The 21,495-nt window shown below is 44.1% G+C and overlaps 1 long non-coding RNA gene across 1 annotated transcript in view; it reads left to right on the forward strand.

The window, feature by feature from the left end:
* The window catches only part of LOC140701997 (uncharacterized), a 46,613-nt gene extending 28,745 nt beyond the window's left edge, over window positions 1-17,868 (forward strand). The window contains exons 2-3 of the long non-coding RNA XR_013538407.1: window positions 3,623-3,722; window positions 14,819-17,868. This is a non-coding gene — a long non-coding RNA (uncharacterized LOC140701997). The remainder of the gene's footprint in view (window positions 1-3,622; window positions 3,723-14,818) is intronic.
* The last annotated feature ends 3,627 nt before the right edge of the window (window positions 17,869-21,495 follow it).

Below are 21,495 nucleotides of genomic sequence, written 5' to 3' on the forward strand. Positions count from 1 at the left end.
GTTTGGCTCCCAGCACTGAAAAACACAGTCTGCAAAAGGTCAACAAACTCTACCCAGCCACAAGGACCAGTGATCACTCCACACAAAAGACCAGCTAATGACACCCATCAATCACAGTGACAGATCATCTCTCCCCCTTATCACAACAACACACCCACAACAAAAAAACACACTGATCACCATAATCACCCAATCTCCTGAAAAGGACAAAAAGCTGATCCCACAGTTATAAATACTCAACTATCCCACAAACTGCACCAGAGCACAGACAAAGTTCTGACTCCTGTCCTCTGAAGATGCCGGCCACAGAGACTGGTGAAACATTAGGAAGAAAAACCTTAAGAACACGGCCAGACAGCCTGAAAAACATACAACAACCATCGGATCCTGGCTGTGAAAGCCTTCGGGAATACATTTTCCAAACTTGGATTTGCAGGTTTTTTTTACTCAGGATCAACCTACATGGGCTATTACTAACTGTGTCACCAAAAGTAGCATTAGTCTTTTGGAAACTCTTGAACAGCAGGTGCTGTGGTTGCTGCATGAATTAGATTAGTCATCTGCCCAGCTTCACAGAAGAAGCCTTTATAATTTACAATACTCTTTATTGGAAGGAATTTTAAAAGATGCCTAATCAGAGGCCCACTTCCTAGTTCTGCATCTTTTTTATGACATAGGTGGTACTCACTTGACTGAGTTTTCCCACACATATTAAACTGCTCTGCACAGAGGGGGGGGGGAACACCCCTTATTGCACAGAAGCCTGCCATCTGTTAATCTGGCTGTAATTGACTTACTTAGCTGTGTGTAAGCTACCTTTTATCCTGATTTCTCTGATCACGAGTTTGCTGTGTTTCTGTGTCATCCTGATCACCAGCTATGAAACTTTTGTTCCAGCCATTTCTAGTGACCAAGACTTTCCCTTGAGTCTGCACACAAAATTCTGTCAGGAATATCACACTTTGAAAACTACCCAGGGAACAAACCGTCTACCTACTATGCTAGTTTTCTATGCGCAAGGATTTATTAGCATTTTTCTGCTATGAATATTCATATATTTCAGCTTCACACCTGCCTGGTGAAGTGGTATATTCCTCTTAAGACAGAAAAGTAGGTTTCAAACTGCAATTCATCATATATACATACATTTCTTCTTATGACGTGGTGGCACTGCAGGTTAAATTGTAGAAGCCTCCATGCTGCAAGGTCAGAAGACCAGCTGTCGTAAGATCGAATCCACGCGACGGAGGGAGCTCCTGTCACTTGTCCCAGCTCCTGCCAACCTAGCCATTCAAAAGCATGTAAATGCGAGTAGATAAATTGGGAACACCCCGGTGGGAAGGTAACGGCGTTCCGTGTCTAGTCGTGTTGGCCACATGACTACGGAAACTGTCTTCGGACAAACGCTGGCTCTATGGCTTGGAAACGTGGATGAGCACCGGCCCTAGAGTCGGACACAACTGGACTAAATGTCAAGGGGAATCTTTATCTTCTTATGAACGAAATAACAATGCAGCAGATCTGAAGCAAAGGTGCCAAGAAAGCTTAGAGGCAAACTTTTTTTTTTTGGGGGGAGTGTAGTTTCCAAAACTGAATTCACTGAAAAGTCACTTTTCTAAATTCCAACCATACCCACCAAGTGTTGTCCAAGACCCCTGTTCCTTACGATGGTTTCTTATGACCTGGTCCCTGTAAGACTGGGGCCCCAATGTTCATTTAAAGTTCAGCTCTTCTTGGCTTGTGATCATGAGAGTGAGCCATTTGTCGCCTGAGAAACAGCATGTACAGGTGAGAAACGCCTGGGAGGGGGCTTTCCCCTCTCTGGGAAAGGTTAACGGAGAGAAGGCCAGAAAAGTGTTGCTTCGCTGGGCGCTGAGTCAGGGGAAGTGGTTCACCATCGGGCGTCCGAGGGTTCCTCTTCCTCTGTGCACTTCTGCCCTTCTCTCCAATTTGCCTGCAAACATTGCCTACATTGTGAGCGACCAGAACTTACAAAAACTGGTCTTATTGGCTGAGGAGTTCAAACACCTGTAGTTCAAAAAGTTACTTTTCCGGGCTCTGTGAAGTAGGTATGTGTGTGCATCTGTGTTTGTGTCATTGTGCAGGGAGCGCCACCAAAGGTTAACAACAACCCTTAGAACACGAGGAAGATGCTTTCTATATTGGCCCAGTGTTGCCAACTTACTAGCAGGCATGACTCCAGGGTTTCAGGCAGGATTGTTTCTGAACCAACCCCATCCGACAATCCTGAATATTGTCCCCAAATCCTGTGAGGTACTAGTCCATCTCTATTCAGCAGTGAGTAGGCCTCATCTGTGTCCAGTTTTGGACACCACACTTTAAGATGGACGCCAACAAACTGGAACAAGTTCAGAGGAGGGCAAGAAGGATGATCAGAGGACTGGAAACCAAGCCCTACGAGGAAAGACTGAAAGATCCGGCATGCTTAGCCTCAGGAAAAGAAGACTGCAAGTAGATAGGATAGCACTCTTCAAATACTTGAAAGATACAGTAGTCATATTGAGGAGGTGCAGGATCTGTTCTTGATCATCCCAGAGTGCAGGACATGTCATAATGGGCTCAAATTACAGGAAACAGATGTAGGCTCAATATCAACAAAAACTTATTAACTGTTAGAACAGTACAACAATGGAACCAATTACCACGGGAGGTGGTAAGCATTCCAGTTGGACAACCATCTGCCAGATATCCTTTGATTTGGATTCCTGCATTGAGCAATGGGTTGGATTCGATGGCCTTATAGGACCCTTTGAACTCAATTATTCTATGCTTCTAATACCTTAGATTCTAATACCTTAGGTCAGTGCTCCCCAACCTTTTCCAAACCATGGACCAGTTGGGGGGTAGGGTCGGGGTGTGTGTGTGCTCATCGGGGGTGAGGCGCATGCTCACGCATGCATGAGTGGGTGGGGTGCACTCAAGGGGAGGCGGGGCACACTCTCATCCATGCATGGGTGGGCGGGGCACCCCGTGTCTGCATGCACAAGTGAGTGGGCTGTGCGTGAGGGTGGGTGTGCGTGCATGCATGGGGAAAGTGTGTGAGGGGGTGGGTGGGAGATCTGTCTCTGCAGCCCAATCCTGCCAAGGCCATGGCCTGATACTAGGCTGCGGACCAGGGGTTGGAGACCCCGGCCTCAGGTGATCTCTTACCTTACTAATACCAGACCTGATGTGGCTAAGTTTTTAAAACCAAGACAGGTTTGTACGTTCAAGGTTGCATAGCATTATATCTGAAGTATTGGAATTGGTCCCAGAATATGGTGGGAACGGACATGACAGAGCAGTCCTTGTCGAAGGCATGGTGGCCTCAGTCTGATCAATAGAGCAGCATGTAACTGCCGCCGTGGTTATGTAGGCATTCACAAAGAAGAAGAAATGCATCAGCTAAAGTAAAAGAGAGAAAATACCCAGTATCAACAGGCACCAAATTTGTCTCTGCTAAACTACAAGTACAGTTTGGGGCCATTTAATTTAAGTGCATCACCATCAACAACAACATTCATTCTCCTTTTCCTAAGACAGAAATAAAAATGATGTATATTATAAAATACCTCTCCCTGAGAAATAATGCTTCTTTTTCATCTTGTTGATTTCCTACCAGATGTCAAATTTCAAGCTGGTTATACGGATTTTGGATGTGTCAGCTCTAAAGAATGGTACTGTGTTGCATCCAAATGAATGAGTCCAACATTCTTCAGTCAGTAAGTTTTTCTCCACCCTGTACTTACTTTTGCCAATGTATTTTATCTTCAATGATCAGGTCTACCAGTCTGTTTGTTGTATGTTCCTCATTATGTAACCAAAGTATTACAGCCCTTGTGGCACAACTGTTAAACTGCAGTACTGTATTCAAGACTCTGCTCGCAACGTGCATCTGATCCCAGCAAATGTAGTTGACTTAAGGTTGACTCGGTCTTCCGTCTTTCCGAGGTTGGTAAATTGAGCACCCGGCTCAATTGGGGAGATGTTTAGCTTTCATAATTAAAATTGTAAACCCCCCCAGAGAGTGCTTTAAGCACTATGGGGCGGTATATAAGCAGCACACTTTGCTTTATTCTAGTTGTCTGCATTCTATGTGTTTTATAATTTCCTGGACTAATTCTTTCATTTTCGTATTTTTCAGTGTTCTCCTAGTTTTCAGTGCAAGAAGTGATTAGCAAACAGAGATCAAGGTATATTTTAAATGTTTCTATCTAAAGTCCACACAAGAATTGGAGATTGTTCATGATTTCGTATACCTTGGCTCAACAATCTCGGACACTCTCTCTCTAGATATTGAGCTGGGTAAACGCATTGGCAAAGCAGCTACCATGTTCTCTAGACTCACAAAGAGAGTACGGCTAAATAAGAAGCTGACGGCATATACCAAGATCCAGGTCTATAGAGCCTGTGTCCTGAGCACACTCCTGTACTGCAGCGAGTCCTGGACCCTTTGTGCACGGCAGGAGAGGAAACTGAACATCTTCCATATGCGTTGCCTCCGATGGATTTTTGGTATCACCTGTCAGGACAAAGTTCCAAATACAGTAGTCCTAGAATGGGCTGGAATTTTTAGCATGTATACATTACTGAAACAGCGCCGTTTACGTTAGCTTGGGCATATCGTGAGAATGGCTGATGGTTGGATTCCAAAAGATCTCCTATATGGGGAATTAGTGCAGGGAAATCACCCCAGAGGGAGACCACAGCTGCGATACAAGGATATCTGCAAGCGGGATCGGAAGGCCTTAGGAATGGACCTCAACAGATGGGAAATGTTGACCTCTGAGCATTCAGCCTGGAGGCAGGCGGTGCATCATGGCCTCTCCCAATTTGAAGAGACCCTTGTCCAGCAGGCCGAGGCAAAGAGGAAGTCACAAAAGCAGCAAAATCAGGGAGCTGGACAGGGGACAGATTGTATTTGTCTTCAGTGTGGAAGGGACTGTCACTCTCAAATTGGCCTTCTCAGCCACACTAGACGTTCCGAGACCTCTATTCAGAGCATGTTACCATAGTCTGTCAAGACTGAAGGATGCCTACACTATTGTACTACAGACAACCTTGCAAGACTAATCAGCACAGAATCAGCCATGTTCTGAAATGGTTTGTTTCGTCTTGGAAATAATAGAGCAAACATGCTGTCAAGGTTAGCAGCTGGGTCTACATGGAGTGCCTTTGGTGGGGGAGAGGGAGAAATACTGTAGTTTCCGTTCAACAAGGCTGGAGTGATCTGGGCTGCTCATTGTACTTTTCACCATTTTATCAGCCTCTTTTAAAACACCAGCTGACTATAAAGCAATTTCGAAGCAAGTGTTCTTCTGGCGCTCCACATTCCATGTATGAAGAAGCCCTTGAGCGGACAACAGTTGCCTGCCCCATCCGTTAAAAGAGATCCATGCACTCAGGATTGGTGGAGGCTAGCCCTTCTTCCAATCACTGGGTGCCCTGGGGCCAAATGGTGCTAGGAGGAGGGTCCTGCTCATTCCAGCAGTGTTTTAAAAAAAGCAGATTTGGACTACATCTCCCAGAGAGCACGGCCTGAAATGCACCCAAGAGGAAGGAATCCATTACAGTGCAGTCTTTTGAATTTCCATTTGCCTTTGTTGCCTTAGGCTGCTCAACCCACAACAGGATTTGCGGGTGGGTGGGTGGGGAGTGGAAAGCAATACAAAGAACTGAATCCAGCAAATTGGCAACTCAGCACTTTCCCCAAAGGAGAAGCAGCCAGCCTACATTCCCTTCTTCCGGCTGCACTTTTCTTTTCAAGTTTCTCCGGCTAATTAGTACTCTGCAAATGGCACGCCTTTTATGGGTTTACCCAGCTGCATGAAAATGATTGCTCGGTTGCCCAGGCCTTGTCCTCACAAGCCTAGGAGGAGCAGGCTCCTTGCTGTATGGGGAGGGGAACCTCCCCCCCCAGGCAGCTTCCCGCCACCTGTGAAAGATAGGGAGGTGACTTTTGTGAGGTGGGGGACACCTCCCCATTCCCGGCATTGTCCAAGAATTCCCCCAGTCCACTGAGCCACGCCAACAGAACCACACATTTGCCTCACTGAGACTGGAGCCAAGCTCTGAGGGCTGCATGGCGCCGGCCCGGACTTGCTTCCAATTGTTAATGTGCAAAGAATAATACAGTGGTGCCTCGCAAGACAAATGCCTCGCAGGACAAAAAAAACTAGCAAGACAAATGGTTTTGGCAATGGGGTTGATGACTTGAAAGACAAATGTTCCTATGGCCGTGCTTCGCAAGAAGAATGTTTTCGTTTTTTTTTTGTTCCTGCCTCATGTTTGTTGATTTGTAATTGTTTTTCTATGATGTTAAAAAAGTTAAAGTCTTTTGATTGAAATTTCTGAAATCGTCTGCACAATATGTATGGCTTTAAAGAGCACTTAATAAACCCCCTGTAAACCAAATTTGACTTTGTTCTGACCTTTTTTGCCCATAGGAATGCATTAATTAGATTTCAATGCATTCCTATGGTAAAACACGTTTCGCAAGACGAATTTTTCGCAAGACAACATTAACCGCGGAACGAATTAAATTCATCTTGCAAGGCACCACTGTAGTAGTAGTAGTAGTAGTAGTAGTAGTAGTAGTAGTAGTAGTAGCAGCAGTACTGGTACTAGTACTAGTACTAGTACTAGTACTAGTACTAGTACTAGTAGTAGTACTAGTACTAGTACTAGTACTACTACTACTACTACTAGTAATAATAATAATAATAATAATAATAATAATAATAATAATAATAATAATAATAATAATAATAATAATAATAATAATAATAATAATAATAATAATAATAATAATAAAAGGAAACTGCCCAGCAAATCAAACCAGAAGAGCAAACAAAACAGAAGAGCAAACCAGTTTAAAATACCCAGATAAAATTAAGAAATAAACAACCTGCACCCATCAAAACATACTTCAGCAAAAATAAAGTCTTCCCAAAGATCCGAAGACCTACTCCTGGGGTGTACAGAAGACGGTGACAGCCCTTGCCCACCTAGAAGGGATTACCGGGCCATGGGAGCCACCCCTGAAAAGGCCATCGCTCGTTTTCCTGCTCAAAGTGCCTCTGCTGATGGTAGGGAGGTAGAACTCTCAGCTCTTTGTCAACTTCACTTGTAAAAGTCATCATCTGAGAGTGAAACTTTAAAAAAAAGGTACAGTCTGTACCTTGAGCGGGACTGAATTGGGGCAGGGCATTATATATGAGTCTCTTCTTCCCATCCCAGGTACAATTAAGCACCATTAGGCTCCTGTCTGTTGGCCCTCCCATCGAGCCCTCCCATTAAATGAAGTAAGGCAGCTGCCCCAGGCAGGAAATCACCAGGAGTGGCGTTTCCGCTCTTGCTCTCAAAGGGTTCTCAGCAGGCTGGAGATCCACTGCTGCTTTCAGAAGGCTGATTTCTCTGTCATTGTTCTTTTGATTGCATTTTGCTGTAGTGCTGTGGTTTTTCCTATAAGCCACGTTGAACATTGAACTGTATGTATAATACCTTGAAGGGACACGTATGCAAACAAATGTATGACAGGAGGTCTTCCTAGATGTGGCTGGCATGGATTTTGCAAGCAAATTGCCAAGGATGGCACCAATGATGGGCAAGATGGCTTCACTTTAGGTGTCCATCACTCAAGGGCCACCGTGGTGAGTGAAGATTGCAGCTTTGCCCTGCAGACCGTCAGGGGCTCGGAACATATTCTGATTTTGCTGCCTGCCAGAAAGTGTGGAGATTGGAGAGGTTGCCAAACCCAGTGTAGTTTGTGGGATAATACTATGAGAAAGAAAATGTTCTTCTCTTTCCATTTTCATGTTTTCATGCTGAAGTTAGACATTTTTGCCATGTTCCTCACTACATACCTTTGACACAATAAACAAAAGAAGAAAAACAGCTGCAAAGCAGGTAGAAAAGGTGGTTGCATTCTCTGTACCACAGGCCATGTTAGGAGCTGCAGGTAGTAAAATTAGGAATCAACAGTTCTGTGTGCAATTACCGGGTTAGGCATCAAAGGCAAAGAAGAAAGATATAATCCCGACTTTCCCTGAAGATGGCAGAACGCCCCGTACATTTTGCCTGTACTAATTCGTGGGTATAGATACAAATCTAGAAATAAGAGCAACAATTTACAAATAAATACAATCCATCTTCCCATCAAGGGGAAGACTACAGAAGATGACCTACATTCTCAGACTGTTCTCTTTAAAACTGGATCTAAGGCTACTACTGTCCCAGGGTAGTTCTGTTATCTGTCATTGCTTTTATTTACTACAGGGAGTAATAGGTGTGGGCTGTCCAATTCCTGGCAACCCTTCCGATGGTTTAAATGCAATTGTGATTCATTAGTCCTTCCTTCTGGTGGCACTCTTGGACCAAGCAGTTTGCAGAGTCTTCACAAACACTGGATGAGAGTCTGCTGTTTATCGTACGCCAACATTGAACTTTTAGTCCATTCCTGCCCAGTAAACAAACCATCCATGCCACAATTCTCAAACAGTAGAGAATTGAACACCTAACTACTCACTCCACAGACTGATGCTCCAATGTAAGTAATTTTAAAACTATATTACCTGCACTCCCATTTTGCTCCCCACAGCTTTCTCCCCGTGTCAGCCCCTTTAAACAGGTCAGGCTGGGAGAGAAAGCAACCGGCTCAAGGTGAGTTTCATGGCCAAGGCAGGGGGGATTTGAACCTGGATTTCCAAAGTTGCTGGACAATATTTTAACCAGTACATCACAAGAATTTTTCAACAGGATGGGGCCATTTTAAAGACTATCCAAATCTTCCAAAATGGATCCCCTCTTGTGCTCACTACCATTCACACCATTCACAAAGTGACCTCTTTTTTCGTCAGTTCACCGCTTCTCACCCAAACGCAAAGCAATGGTCAGGGCTGCTTTTCAACAGGTGTGAATGGGAGTGAGCACAAGAGGGGATCCTGTAAACCACCTTGATTGCTGCTATTGCTGTTGTCAGCATTCAGGCTGCCCTGCGGTATGTAAAGTTTGGCCATCCTTTTTTTCTGCTGACAAAGTGGGCATGATATTGTGCAGGAAATTGGGTTATTTCCTGCTTTTTTAATTGCCCAATCAAGTTAAGCCTGAACTCTCATTACAGCAAAAATGAGTAAGCTAAGCTTATCCTACTACACATATATAATGGAAATACAAAAATTGAGCAGAATAGACTACATTGCTGGGGAAGGTGGGCTGGAGCAGTAGGAAAAGCGGAAAACCTAACACGAGTTCCCAAACAATGGGTACCTTAGTTGTAATGGGTGATTAAGATGAGTGGAATAAGCATCAAAAACTCTGTGAGACCATCTCGAGCTACAAAGCAAAAAACAGTAGTTGAGCTTAAAGGGCTGAGCTTCTGAATATTTATTCTCTATTCTTTTTTTAGAAATATCTTTTAAAACTCAAAAAGGAGTTTAAAAATTCTTCTTCTGAAAGTCATTTAATTTCATCTTACTGGCAGGGTCAAAAGCTCAAATTTTCTGTTCTTAATACTTACATTTAGAACCTTCCAAGTGATAACAAGTTCATCAGAGAGAGAAAAAAGTTTAAAACTCTGGAGTTTCCCCCCTCTCTAATGGCATTTTTTTTTTCAAAGTCAGTATTCCCACCACCACCCCATTCCTTGATTTCTTCCAAATTAAAAAAAAAGGGGGTGGGACTGACCATTCTCTTTCATGATATCAAGTTTGGTCTTTTCAATATATTTACTTATAAAAAGGCTTAACACAAATACTCTTTGCCCAAATGTCCCCAAAACTGGCACTAAGCAAGAGCAGGCTGTCTGCTACATCTGTCCCAAATTCAGGGCTGATCCAAGATCCAGTTTCTAAGTCAGAATTTTTTGTTTGCCCCCACCCCCATTTTGGAGGTGCTTTATGGAATGCTGAATTCCTGTCTTGCGCAATATCTATTGTTGCTCACCCAGTCGACACTAATTCAGGACGGGGCTTTGTCTGAGGGTTGCTAGTCTCTTATTTGACACCTTCCTTGTTTCTCAGCACTTGCTGCTTCGTGGCTAGACTTGCAACTCAATTCTGCCAAACAGACATTTGGAAACTGTTCTTGTGAGCAAAGAAAGAAAGATTAAATCGGAGGAAAGGGAGGGGTGATAGGGTCTATTTTAAGCAGTTCCTTCCTGGAACATCTTCCAGTGAATCTAATTTCTCCAAATGCCTAGCTGAATTTGACTATATCAGCAACTTCCCACTAGAGGCCTCTCTAATAGCAGTATTTGAAATCTGAGAAACTTCATTTTCTGAGGGGCATCAAAAGAGAGAATTACTCCAGCAAAAATACCCTTTTCTGCACTGATCCACTGACCAGACAAGGCAAGCTGAGTCTGATGAGATTCTTGCTGGTTCATGCTATTATGTTCTTGGTGAAAGCATAAATTCTTTTTGTTCCAGGTTTTATTCCCGTGAGCAGAGTTTAGCACTTTAGTGCGTCCAACAGAAAGTTCATATCCAGGTTGGAGACTCCCAAGTCAGAAGCTTTTAATTAGACTTAAATAGCTTAGAGGCAGAAAAAAACACTGCAAGTCAAAGCTGCAGCAGGTGAAGTGGATTTACAAGGATGTACAAGGATTTCTTTCCAAAAAAAATGCATTTTTCAAAGCAGTGGCACTTGTAAGGCAATGTAGAAACAAGTGCAAGTCAGCCTGACTGAGAGATGGTAAATGGTCACTGGCCACCAGTGGGCTAGCGAAGATTTGGTCCTGTTTTTTTTTCTGTCATTGTACACTGCCTTTCTGAATACAATTGTATCATATACATATGCATCGCTTCATAATGCAGTTTGGAAACAATTTACGTAAGAAAGAAGAGAAAACTCCCATAGCAATGTTATAGAGAAAGGAAAAAGGTGTACACGAATCATAAACAATCTAACACAATAAATGTAAATGCATCCAATAAAAAGAGAATTGCAAAAAATATGTGAAAACTTCACTATACTGACCAAAAGCCTATGTATTTCCCAGCAACCACTTTGCATTAATGGTTAGCCGAAAGCCACAAAGTAGCCCCAGGCAATAGTTCGACTAGAGATGGGCATGAAGAGAGAAAAAAAAAAGAATTGGAAAAATTTGTCAAAAATTGCTAATTCTGTGTTCATCCAAGGTGACAACCCTGAGAAATATGAATCCATGAATCTTTAGCTGCCACTGCTTCATCTACCACCACTGCTGTCGCCATCTTGAAAGGCTGGCTCCTGCAGGCCGGCTGCCTCTGCACACAGCCCCACCTCTCAGCCGAGAAGCGGGGACATGGGCAGAGGCAGCGTGGCTGGCTGACAGACTGTCTCCCTAATAATTAATAATTATATATATATTGGGGCAGCCGGTCTGTCAGCCAGCTGGGCTGCCTCTGCCCATGTCTCCTCCTTCGGCCGAGAGACTTCATCCTGGAACACCACCTTGCCCAAACATGGAATATTGGGAGCTACTAACCTTTTGTGTGTTTTCATTTGTACCTTTTTAAAATCTAATTTTTTCTGTACCTGTTTCGGTTTTGGCATGGGCTCCTTTGAGTCCAGTTCTTGAAGAACGGTGAGATAAAACTCAAATTAATAAGCATGTACATTTCCAAATATTGTTGGAGTAAAATTCATGTCGTCATTGGTTGTGCTGACGAGAGTCACAATTTAGCAGCTTCTGGAGTCCAACTATTTCTGGGCCCATCGTCTGCCTAGTGGCTTGGACTATGATCAGGCAGAATCTTGCAAGCTGTAAAGGGCCCAATCCTCCTTGAAAATCAATAGTCCAACTGGAGCCTTGGCTGTCTTTGATATGGGTTCCAGATGGCAGAACAAATTCGCCAGAGTGTCCCTGTGCATAACTGTCAGTTTTCTTTTCCAGGTGTAAGTTCTCAAACCTCTCCTTGGCCTTAAAGAATCTCTTCCCCAGGCTGCTTTGTAAAAATAAGGGTGGGGGAGGAGACTGAGCACACAGTCATTTTGGAATGCCAGGCAAAGAGAATCATTCATTTCCCTTCCTCTTGATGTCAGTTATCTTTGGGAAAAGATTTGGGTACCGGGTAGTAACTCAAAAGAAGTGGCTGTAATCCCTCTAGCTCAGTCAGCTGCAGATAGGAATAGAATTACCTAGGAATAGATTTCATGCCCACCAGCCCGACTGTGTGAGTAAGTAAAAGGTTAAATGGTCACAACCAACATGCTTTAAATGCAGAAGTTCAAAGTGTTATCATTTGGGACTTTGACTCCCCAAATCTCCAGGATTCTCCAAATCTGAGAGCTGTCGTCCAAAAAGTAATTTTGTCAAGAAGGAGTGTACAAATGTGGTCCTCCACAAGCTGTCGAACTGCAGTTGTCCAAGCATTCATCACCATGGGCCACATTGTCCATAAGTGATGGGAGTTGCAATCTAATAAATCTAGAGTGCCATACCTTCTCTAGTCCTGCCTTAAATGAAATAAATTAACCGTGTGTACCAAAATTGTATAAATAGAAGCGGTATTCCTCAAAGGTGTTTTTCCCCCCCATCAAATGAAATTCTAATATCCTCCTTGTTGTGAAATTGGGATACAGCAAGATGGAAGGAGGCTCTATCAATTCGCTATAGGAACACTTGGTATTTATGCCCAGCCACACCCTTGGTCCATTTAGCTCATCACTATGGTCTCCATTGTTAGGCTGCAACTCTCCAAGCGTTCAGATGGAAGCCTCTCCTTGTCCTACCATAAGATGCCAAGGACTGAACCTAGGATTTCTGGAGGACAATTGAATCCAGGACAAAAGAAAATACAACATCAAATATTTTATATATTGTTTTTGGAAAGTTCCAAAGCAATTTGCTCCTCTTACACATTATGTTGTTTAGTTGTTAAGTCATGTCCAACTTTTCGTGACCCCATGGACCAGAGCACGGCAGGCTCTCCTATCTTCCACTGCCTCCCGGAGGCAACATAACGTATAAGAGAAGCAAATATACTGCTAGTTTCATTATCACTGATATCTGTTAGGGTCTGACCACACAAGGTGTTTGTTCCACAATGATTCTCATTGTCCATACTGCATACATACAAGCCAGCTGTGTGATGAACACATCCATATTTCTCTTAACACCAGGTGCTGCATTTCACTCCCTTATATACTTTGTGATCCTGCCTACCCATTCTGTGCCCTGGTACAAAAGTGTTTATGTAGAAGTTTCAGAGATACGGATTTACTGACATTTTCTATTAACATACCACATGCTTCTGTTGCAGATAATTCTTCCTTCCTTCCTAACAACCAATATCGTGCTGAAGTGGTTTATCAGCATATTAGTATAATGCAAACTTTGAACTGGACCAAGCAATTAATTTAAAACTAGTTTTTTAAAAAAACATGGATTTACCAATATTGTTGCACACATTATTTTCATGGTTCTACTGCATCTGGCTCTTAATTTAATGTCCTTTAAAAAAAAGATATAGGGCTATGCTGCTTTAGTACAATATCAGTACAGTGCAAAACTTTTTAATTCCGGAAGGGAGCAATCATCACTTCAAACTACAGTTTTCAGAGATACAGTTTTTTTCCAGACTCATGCTTTGATTGCAAATAGCTGTTGATTTAAAGTTCTTTTTTTTTAGTTTAACAAGTGAAAGCAGTGCTGAAATAGCTTATCACCAAGCCCAAAACTTGTTTAAACTGTCATCTGAATGCAGCACTAGAATCACTGTAGATTCCCACAGAGAAAAAAGAAAAATAGCAAAAGAAAGTTATTTTAGGGGCAGAACAAACCAATGGGAGAGAAACAGTAAAAAGTTTACCCCCACACCATACATTTTTGTATACATCTTGATCTATGTTCTCTAAACACACCTAGCAATGTTGCAAAAGTACAGAAAAAAGTGAGAAAACGTGGGGGGGGGGGAAGCTCTGAGGACTACACAAAATGAACTGGAAACTCACGCAAAAAGGTTAGATCTACGTACTTGAGAGTAACAATAATAACATCTAATCATTGTTTATTAGAAAACAATGAGAAAATATTGATCAGTGAGGAACATGGCACAAACAGCAGTAAAAATTCCTGTTTGATCAACACACACATATATAGTATATAAGTTGTTGTTGTTGTTTAGTCAGAAAGTCATGTCCAAGTCTTCATGACCCCATGGACCAGAGCACGCCAGGCCCTCCTGTCTTCCACTGCCTCCTGGAGTTGGGTCAAAATAGGCAGCGCTGCGGGCTAAACCACAGAAGCCTGTGCTGCAGGGTCAGAAGACCAGCAGTCGTAAGATTGAATCCACGTGACGGAGTGAGCGCCCGTCGCTTGTCCCAGCTCCCGCCAACCTAGCGGTTCGAAAGCATGCAAATGCAAGTAGATAAATAGGGACCACCTCGGTGGGAAGGTAACAGCGTTCTGTGTCTAAGTCGCACTGGCCATGTGACCACGGAAGATTGTCTTCGGACAAAATGCTGGCTCTATGGCTTGGAAACGGGGATGAGCACCGCCCCCTAGAGTCAAACATGACTGGACAAAAATTGTCAAGGGGAACCTTTACCTTTACCTAGCTACAGCTAAATACATTGCTTGTCACTTACTGCCTTACGTGATGGTACATCATTAGTTTATGTGGACTAGAAAGCCATTCCATTAGATGCAAGAACAATAAAATCTCTGCAGGTAGGCTACAAGGGAAGCCATCATCTTTCTCTCTCACGTGCGAGGTTTTATTTAGATACAGAGACTTTTTGAAATAGGTGATAGCCAGGTTCTCCCATCGGCCTTCTCAGGTGAGTCACTTCATCCCTACTACTTCTAGACCCTACCATTTTTGTTCTGCTACAGGTGTGTAGAACAAACCAGGGCCCAGGACTGAATCTATGCCACTGACCCAGGAGCAGCGAACCATTTTTCAACATCTCAGATGCTGGCTCACACCTGGCAGAAGCCTTTTGCAGCAGAGTGGGTGCCTCAAAACAGAGCCACAGCTGTCTCGGCTCAATTCTGGATTGAAGTCTCAAGATAGTTCTGCATCTTTTTTTCCATCTTCCTCTTCCTCTGTTGTAGAGCATCACAGGTGCAACGCAGTCAAGGGTAGCGGCAGTGATACAGGTTAGAGCTTCTTCTTTTTTTTTAAGGCACATGCTACTGAATGAATGCATAGGGCTACAGATGCTGCAGTAGAAACCTAGTCACGATCAGCAGAGCAAGACTGATTTGCATTGCTTTCCTTTGCTTCCTACACTGCATGAGTCTAATGCCTATAAGCTACCAGTCAAGGATGTCCTGTGCTAAAGGGTGGAGTTGGAGACTGTACACAGTTTTCCTGGCAATAATGTTCCATTGGTCCCCATGGCTGAAGAATGAAAGCATCTTAGCCCTGCCTCATCTTACTGATTATGATGAGAGCTTGGAACAGCTTCACTTTTTAGACTGTAACTCCCGCGAAACCCTCCCAACACGGTCTTTTCACACTAAATGGAGGGGTGGGTGGGTTTCTGGGATTTGTAGTCTAAACCTGAAGTCATGCCAGTACGTGGGCAAACTTTCTTTCAGCAGCGCTGCTGTACTGCCTTGTGTGGATGGAGCTCAGATCCACTGCTGTAAGTGCAGTGGCTGGCACAAAGGCTGCGCTCACCGAGATCAGCTGGCAGAAGAGTCCAAGAGGGATCGGAGAAGGGGAAAAGCTGCATGGTGCCAGATCCGAACCTTTAGTCCAGACTCCCAGTCATTGTGCTGGCAGAAACCTAGGACAGGGGTGGGTTGGTCCACCCCCAAAGCAATGCCCAAGAACCCTAGGCTGGAGGAAGCTGAGCTCAGCCAAGCCTCAGCTATCTTCCTTAGCTGGGCTTTCACCCTACGTCTCACTGATTTCATGTGTCTACTTCATGGTCTTTTCCTCCACGGTGTATTCAAGAAGGAAGGAAGAAGAAAAATAAAAGAGGAGAGGAGAGCAAAAGTAAGAGTGAGAGAAAGTCAGAGAGAAGGAAAGACAGTGGACTAATTTCTGACAGCCATTCAAACAAAAAGATTGTTCTCTTAAAAGCAGGGCACAACACGACTCTTCAGAAGGGGTTAGGTTGAGGAACCCTCAGGAGAATGGAAAAGGAAGTACAGTAGCTTCCCAACGGGCACACCTGGTTTGTCTGCATTTTGGGAATTAAATGAAATTAGGCTTGGTGAGTACCTGGATGGGAGACCACCAGGGAATGGCAGGCATCTCCAGGTAGGGAAAGGGGGAAAAAAGCTTGCTACAGACTCTGGAATGCTGCTTCTGGGTGGTAGTTGTCCACATTGACCCGGACGGACCCAGGATGTGACTCAGTGAGACAAAGCGTCCTGTGCTCCTAAATACAGACCCTTCATGGCTTCTGAGAACTGGCCCCGCATTGCAAGAGGAAAGAGAAAGACAACACAAAGACATAGAGATGCAGGCTACTTCCACCTGACACCTGTTCTTGGGTGGATGGAACATTTGCTGCAGGAAGGAAATGCCGTCACAGAGGCTGCCATCATCTTTGACTTGGGGTGGCTCACTATCACTGCATCAGAAGCCTCCTCCTCCTCTTGGAAAGTCTGCTGAGATACAGTATGAGATGGGATCCAGCATATTGAATGTTTCACAAAGATTCATCATCATCATCATCTTAGAATGACTGGAAGGGACCCTACGAACCACTGGGTCCAGCTCCTGTCAAGGAGGCACAGTAGTAGTTAGTCGGTGCCCTTCTTTTATCCTCACCAATTCAGGACTCAAAATATATTTGACATCAGTCCATCAACTTGGGTGCAAATACGTTTCTTTTGCATGCGGTTGCTACCTTTGTGCAATGTATTCAGAAACTTATATTCAGAGAATCGCAGTCTGGGATATGTCACAGAAACTTTCAGGGAAGGAAGCAGCCTTTTAATCTATTGCAGAAGAAACAACAAAGAGTTTTGTGGCACCTTGAAGACTAGCATGTCTTATTTGGCATATGGTTTCACGGACTGTAGCCCACTTGTATGTACAGACGTTAGCCTCGGTAGACAGCCAGATGTTCATTAACGACATGTTTTAGAAACAGTGTATGGCGGTGCTGAAAGTAAAGATGTGTCTGTGTGGTGGGGATTATGGGAGTTGTTGTGCAACACTTCTAGGTTGGAAAAAGCTAGGTTGGAAAAAGCTACCATGCCATATAGACCTTCACTGCCTTACTTATTAAGGGTCATGGTTACCATGGATCGGGACCCTTCTCTTTGTGTCATTGGCATAATTATTTTGTTCCCGTTATGCATGCACAAAGAGAAAAAAATATGTCTCAAAGGATTTTGGAAAGATGCTCTGCTTTAGCCATTAGTGAGTCACCATAAAATGCTGGGCATTTGCCTACACGCAAGACTTTTGAGTGGCAAAGGAATTCCAACCTCAATGTTAATCATTCATTGGCAGAAAGCAATTGGGAGCTATCTTGCACACATCTTTCTCAAATCCCCAGGTTTGGCAAGAGAACATTGCCTTCATAAGAATAAGATGGATCTCATGAGAAAAATGAAGGCTGTCTTCCCCAGTTCAGGACCCCCATATGATGGATTGCTGTCGCCATTATTCCCACTTAGTGAGGCCATTAAGGCTAGCTGGCTATGGATGACAGAGGTGGAAGCCTGAAATATCTGAAAGGCAGCAGGCTGGGGAAAGCAGGGCTGGAACATCACGCGCCCATTTTTCCCTCTAAGCAGAATTTGTGGCCACTTTGTTTCATCGTTACAACCATGTGATAAAATGGGTTAATCTGAAATACAGTGACTGGCCTCAGATTACACAGTGATTTATGTATAATCTACTGTACAATGTAACTATATTATTGATTGTATTAATGATTTTGTAGCATGATTACATTAAATTTTAAAATCTATATTTCTTAGAAAACGATATTAGCCAAGTCACCCATTACCTGAAAGGAGCTGATGATTAGAATATGGACTGAATCTCTCTGTGTTTTGGAGTGCATCATGAACAAGTGGGAGTTTGAGCCAGGGTCTACCCAGTCTTCAGGTGCAGCTACACTGAGAGATAAAGTTTGGGTTGTGTGTATGTGTGTGTTTGGCTTCACATTTTCAAAACCTACTCTACTGCCTTGATTCACTGCTGCTATTTACACCAACAAGATAAAAGCCCTATTTTAAGAGTCCACACCATGTTTTTCCAATCGATCACACGCATGAGGAAATGGGAGGGGGGGAGGTACGCTTCTTCAATCAATCCAGAACAAATAACCCTTTACCGCCTGTTCAAAATAAACCAATCAACCTTTGAAAAAGAACAGTACAGAGTGCATTGTGTAGTCACAAAGCATAGATTTCAAGCCAGATAACAGTGATGCAAAAAGCAGAGTATTACACTGTGTCGCCACACCTGTAGCCCAGTACCCTAACCATAAAACCACATTGTTTCTTGCCAACAATTTAGCAATTATAGTGTTGGTCTAGGTTTGAGAAGATCTGGTTTCCATTCTGTACTAATCAGCTATGAAGTTTGAGAAACTTGGACCAATCACTGTTTTTCAGCTTAACCTATCTTGGAAGGATCACATGTGTCACCGTGAGCTCTAGGAAGAAAGACAAGATATAATTATAATCAATCAATCAATCAATAAGGTGGAGCATCATCCAGTGGGAAGTTTTTTCCCATGCAACCCCCACTGACATGGCAAGAATGAGATGGATTGATTCAATAAACGAAGCCACAGCCGTGGGTTTGCAGGATCTGAGCATGATTTTTAATGGCAAGACTTTCAGAGGCCATTCATTCATAGGATCATCCTAAGTTGGAGGCAATATGGCAGTACTTAGCAGCAACGTCCCATAGAATGGCACAGTGAGTAGGCTTGGGCAGCACCCATTTACTTCAGTGCGAAATGCAGTGGAGAACTCCCTGGCGGCTTATACTCCCCTTCAGACAAGGGACATTTCAGTTTGGTTTCCAAACATTCTCTGCTTTAGTCCTCCTCCCATACCTCTTCTGGACACCTTAAAGCCCTTCAGTATAAGCCACAACAGGAAGATGAAGTGTAACATGCAGCAGGGAGTGGGGGAAAAAGTGGTTATGAAATGGCTTGTGCCTTCTATCTAAAAATAAATGCAGGTTATTAGAACCTGATGAAGACTGAGATAATGCTGACATTTCTACAAATGAAACCACAATATGTGCAGGAGGAGGAGAAGTCGTGCAGCGGCGAACATCTTTGCAGCTGTCACCAAAGAGATACAAGAGGAGGTGCCAAGAAGGGGTCTGAGAATGATGGAAACCACTCTGGAGATGAAGGATTCCTAACCTGAGCCGAGGTATCAGCCAGTAAATAACCAGAAAGGTCCAAGCCAAACCCAAGACATTCTGTCATTCTGTTTGCCCCAGCCACCTGTGACACAGGGCATAGTATCTAAAATCTACCACATTATTTAGACCACGAGGCAGGAAATCCTACGTACAGTACTCTGTTTCTCACCACTCTTCACATCTCATAAAATACATGAGCAACAAATTAAATAAGCAACACTGTCGTGACTCTTCATGGCACACCAAATCTGCTACCTAAAAGAAATGCCACATCCTGGAATGGTCAGTGACGTAATGGTAAATTCTGGGTTCGTCATAACGATCGTCACAGCTACACCTCCAAGGAAAGAGCAAAGCAAAACAGAGCAGAGGAAAGCACAGCAAAGCAAAGTGTGCTGCGTATATACTGGCCCATCATGGTTTTAAACGTAAGGCTGTTTTACCTGCACCGACACCGGCAACCTTTTCGGTCTGTAGATTTCAAGCAGGACAAATCTGTTGTAAAGGCTGCACAGAAGGGTTGGTGTCGGGCTGAGCTGGTCCTCCAGATATCATGGCTGTGGCTACCAGGGGATCACTTCGAATACCTCATCGCCTCTACTTTGTCCGCGTGGCAACCAGAACTGCCCCTGTCAGGGGTCCTTGACGTACATGGGACACACAGCGTAGTCAGTGCTTACAGATTCCTCCCCAGCTCATCCCAAGCATCTCCTCACATGCCTTCCTCCTCTGCCTCAGGAGTGTCCAGATATGTCTCTTTGGAGAGCAACAGGCATCCTGGTTCTCCTTCCAAATACAGTACATCACCCAACTGACAGCTTGTATGTCCCCTTTCCTCCTTCCACAGGTACCTTCCATCCACCACCGACCCCTCCCTCCCAGTCTGGTCAACCCACCTCCTTCCCTGCCTCCAACCCAGTGGTGGTTTTGCCTCATGGGTCTGATGGGAGGCGGCCGAGCTGGGGCAGACAGCTTACTCACAGTGCCAACAGTGACCTCATAGACCTACTCCTACGTTAATGAATAAAAAACTGTGTCCTTCAAAGGAAGCAAGCAAGGAACCAAGTCCAGCATGCGTCAATGGAGATACAGACCAAGAAGCTATTCTAGCAGCAACACTTCGCTCCTCTACTGTCCGGTCAGATTCTCAGACCAATGTTCTGAAGCTCAGATCTGGAGCAGGGGAACGACGCTAAACGTCCTCCTACCCAGGCAGACTTTCTGTCTCATAACCAGTCTTGCGCTGGGCAAACGATGAGGAGGTGGATGGAGCCAGGGCAAGGCCACTCCACATTTAGGCCATAGGATATTGGCCTCGGAGCCAAGATCGTGTGATCTCTCACCGCTAACCTCCTCAACTCTAAACACAAACGTTTGAGAATGGCTGCAAACAAATTCGTCAAATCACAAAAGACGGTGCAGCATTTGCCAAAATAGAAACACAGATACAGAAGACGCAAAAAATCTAAACCCTGATTTCTGAAAACACTGGCACCTCTTTGTTCATGTGCGGCCGGTGCACCACAGTGAGGTGCTGGCTAGCTCTTGATTCATGGCTGCTGGGACCTGAAAACATATTCTAGGAGGGAGGGGTGGAGGGAGGACGGATGCATGCTTTGAGGACTGCCATTTAGTCAGTCGGTTACTTTCTTCTGAGTCACCAGTGGGCCAGCACCTGTGTGTGACCTCAAGCGAAGAGCTGGAAATAGACTCAGTGAGTCTAACAGGCAAACATCTGCAGGGGCCCTGGTATTTTCTCACTCCGCTGACACCAAAGCCGATTAGAGAAAAAATTGTGGCTTTCTTTCCTTTCCTATCCTATAAAAACCTGCCTCTTCGCCTTGACCTTGCTCGCTAGGCCATGCTACCCACAGGTCTGGTCACAGAGGTCTGCGTGGAATGGGAATAGGCATATGGGCTGTCAGGAGACTGGGTCAGATTCATGTGCTGTACAGTAAATAGTGTGAAGGATGATGGCTACTCTGTTAGACTGGAGTCTGTGTGGTCCAGGTTTTATTCTTCATTCAACAATGAAAGTCAGGGGATGGCGCCCTGCCCCAGACATTCTCCCACAGTTTAACTTTGCCTCACAGGATTATTGTGAAGAGAAAGAAAATCATCATCATCATCATCATCATCATCATCATCATCATCATCATCATCATCATCATCATCATCATCATCATGGTTGTCATCGTCGTTGTCA

This window comes from Pogona vitticeps, chromosome 9 (genome assembly GCF_051106095.1).
Source record: "Pogona vitticeps strain Pit_001003342236 chromosome 9, PviZW2.1, whole genome shotgun sequence".
NCBI classification, from domain to species: Eukaryota; Metazoa; Chordata; class Lepidosauria; order Squamata; family Agamidae; genus Pogona; species Pogona vitticeps.